The sequence below is a fragment of the Apodemus sylvaticus genome, chromosome 17, assembly GCF_947179515.1.
Source record: "Apodemus sylvaticus chromosome 17, mApoSyl1.1, whole genome shotgun sequence".
Classification (NCBI taxonomy): Eukaryota; Metazoa; Chordata; class Mammalia; order Rodentia; family Muridae; genus Apodemus; species Apodemus sylvaticus.
The window spans coordinates 67,360,994-67,364,570 of record NC_067488.1 but is presented as its reverse complement, the minus strand read 5'-3'; the positions used below and the strand labels follow the sequence as shown (position 1 = coordinate 67,364,570).

Here is a 3,577-nt window from a genome sequence, read left to right as displayed (position 1 = left end):
ATGTATGGAACAGAGGTTGTCTGTAGTAGAGAGTAAGAAGTTAGGAGCCTGGTTTTGAAGGGAATATGTATTTTGTTCATTTGGTTTTTTTGTTTGTGTTTGTTTTTTTTTTCTTCCCAAGCCTAACTCCAGTTTTACTAAGGATACTTTTCGCAAACAATCATGGTATTTCAGGCAGGACATGGGCAGACAATCATTAACAGTCTACAAGAACTTCCAAACTCCCTTCTTGTATAGACCACTGAAATTAGAAAGCCACTGTGAAACCTTCATTCAGTGCTTTGAAAAGGAGGAAGTCGCTTAGAATGGGGGTTGACATTTCACATGAAGGATGTTGCTTAACAACTTTTCACAAGCAGACCCTGACTTTCAGGAAATGAAGTGAAAATGGCAGAGTTATCAGTCTGAAGATCCATCATCTTTTATAAAAGGATCCAGCGCTCTTCTGAGAAAAAAACACTCTATGAAGTCACCACCCAATAGACTGAAACCCAATTTTGGGGGTCAGGTTCCATCAGGTCTTCTTAAGGGAATTAAGTCTATGTTGATTGTACAGGGGGAAGAGGATATAAAAAATGAATTTAGAGTTATCCCACACCACAAGGCATTTTGTGCCATGGTGGTCACTTATGTCAACACCAGGATGTCTGTCCAGGGAGCCAACAGGAGCCTTTCAAAATTATCAGGGAAAGATGTATTCTGTCATCAATCCAGATCCAGAGACATTTTGTTAGTGACACATGATCCTTCCTTCCCAAAACAATGAAATGCCCTGTGTGCTAACAAGGCCAAAAAAAAAAAAAAAAAAAAAAAAAAAAAGTAAAAAATTCTGCATTTTTATAAAACTTGATAAAAAATAGTATTTCAAACTAACTGTATAGTCAACAGAAGTATATCAGAAATGTACACACCACACGTCACTTGGCATCTCTGGCATCTTCAGCTTTCTGTGCCTGATGTGGTTTTTTTGGCGTCTCCATTTTCTGCAGGATTATTCGCATCCTTACCGGTGTGTCAGCTTTCTCTTTCTGCCCCTTGGGTTCCTTCTCTTTCTTTGCAGGAGCCTTTTTAGGCATGGGCTCTGGCTTTGGAAGAACAAGTTTAGCAGACAACCTTGCAGATCTCTGTGGCTTGATCTTCAGTTTGGCTTTATCTCCCTTAGCGCCCCCTTCAGCCTTTCTTTGGGGCACGGGGCTGGTAGGATACATCTGTGCTGAACCTGGGGATGTAATGGCAGTGGGTTTGGTCTGTCAGGGGCTAGGGGCTGCCGATTCTTTACACTGTTCCTTGTTTTTGTCTTTTGAAACAAGGTTTTCACTATGTAGCCTTGGCTTGCCTAGCACTCACTGTTCAGAAGAACTGGCTGACCTCGAACTCTTAGAGATCCACTTGCCTCTGCCTCCCATGTACTGGGATTAAGGGTGTGTGCAACCATGTTTGTGTTTTGAATTTTCAGCTCTTTTTGAGAAGAAGGAAATGTTTGGGCAGATTTGCTCGGGTGAGTCTGAAGGACTCATGCCTCAGTGCAGCTCTGTTTTGCGCCCATTTATAAAAGACTAAGAGCCTCCGTCTGGGAAGTGGGTGGGTGGAGTGGACAGTGATTTGTTCCTGAGCCCCAGACGCTTCACTTGACTTTTTCATAACTCCCCGCCCTTCTTACTTTTCATCCAGAGATCTCAAAGCACTAAACAACCTTGATCCTCCCTGACCCCCTGAGTCATCTTCTGCTTCTGTTTTCCCAGATGTGGGGGCAGGAGAGTCCCATGTTTGGGTTTGGGGGTGGGTGTTTGGTAGGTGGATGGGCGGGGAAGGTTGAAGGGGCAAACAGAGGGACTCAAGGCACCTTCCTGATGGCGGGCGGGGTGAGGAGCAGGCATCAAGGTGGTTCTAGCTCAGTGTCAGCTTGTCCTTTTGAGGTTGTTTTATGACTGAAGAGACTCTGCTAAAGAGTCCGAGCTAGAGAAATTGAAGAACAAACAAAGCTGTAAAAGACGCCGATAAAATTCCTCCCAGCACAGAACAGTCTTTGGAGTCTTTCTTGAGAATCTCAGCACGATCTGGAAAGGCTACTTAAGTCTCACAGCCCCCAGTGGGGACCAAGATGGGACCGACATTAAGAGCAGAGAGCACTTAGAGAGATGTCCCTTTTCTCTCTGTTCACTCAAGGGACCCAGGTGGTCAAACATCCAGTTCAGAATTTGAAGTGAGACTGAGGAGGGAAAGAAGAAAATTACTGACATTTTCTGAGACCCCTTTTGATAAATGGGACATGAGGGAAGGCTAGGTGGGGAGGAACTTGAACTGGAGACCATTAGGAATGGAGAAAAGCTAAGAGGGAGCGAGAGCCCCAGCACTTAGGGCTAGTGGGTTTATTCACAGGCGTTCTGAAGAGTGGATCTAGATGAAATATAGGCACTTGGACTCAGAGGAGGATGGTCTGGGGTCTTGGGGGCTGGAACTGGGGATGTTTAAACTAAAGAATCTGCATTTGAGTACCAACAGACTAGGAGTTCTGGCTGGGAAGGTGGGTGAAGACAGGGAGAGAAAGTGCATCAGAAGGATGGTGAGGTTGGGGAGTGGGGGTCAGATGCCCCTGTGTAAGTGAAGTGCTGTAGCAATCTGGGAGGTGGCCCTGGGGAAGAAGCATCCCAGTCTAGCTATTCTTCCATCTTTTGTTCCAAATAAATTGTTGGACTGGTCAGAAAGAGAAATCTTATGAGCTGAAATGACTTAGAGGTGGGAGGGAAAGAGTTGATGGGGGAGTGTGTTTGCAGGGGAGCCATAGAAACTGCTGGTTTCCATGGTGATAGCTGAAATCTTCATTTCTATTCTCCTGGTTTCTACTGCATGGAAGGGAAAGCTGTAATAGAGAAATGCTACCTTTTCAGCTCTTCTACTGAATCAATATTGGATGGAGTGGGAGCTTGGTGAGGATAGGGGTCTTTAACAGGCCATAGTCTCTGGGCTTCCAGGTTAATTAAGTTTTCTCCTTTGGTGTCTTTGGGTGAATATTTAAGGAGGTTTGGGGTGTTCAGCTACAGCAGAAATCAGAGACCCTTCTTACAGAGGAGCTCTAGGAAATATCTCCATCTATGTCATCCTCATCCAAGAAGAGGCAGATGGGCCTCTGAAAACCAGAGACCAAGTTAGGGTTCCCCTGGTTCAGTGACCTTCCTTAAAATCTCTTATGCAGACATAAGAATGAATGATCCCATATGGAATCTTTCCAGCTTTTTTCACCTCCCTTGAAACAGGGTTTCATGTAAGCCCAGGCTGGCTGGAATGCTCCCCAAAGCTGAGGATGACCTTGAACTTCTGATTCTCTTGAATGTCCAACTTCCCATGAGTTAGGTTTACAGGTGTATGCCTGGTTAGTGCTTGGGATCAATCAGGGCCCCGTGCATGTTACATAAGTACCTGTAACCCTTTCTGGCTCCCTAAGGCGGTTCTGTGCTGCCTGTTTGCTATTGGACATAGGGTGCCAAGCCAGGGCAGAAGAGGCTTCTGGTGAGTGCTTAGAAAGGTCAGTGAGGAGCCATTCCTACCAGAGCTCAAGTATCTCAGATGAACAGGGGAT

At 45.4% G+C, this 3,577-nt stretch overlaps 1 pseudogene; it reads right to left on the bottom strand.

Moving 5' to 3' along the window:
- Nucleotides 1-917: 917 nt before the first annotated feature.
- On the bottom strand, nucleotides 918-1,208 carry LOC127667389 (non-histone chromosomal protein HMG-17-like; annotated as a pseudogene).
- Between the last annotated feature and the right edge of the window lie 2,369 nt (nucleotides 1,209-3,577).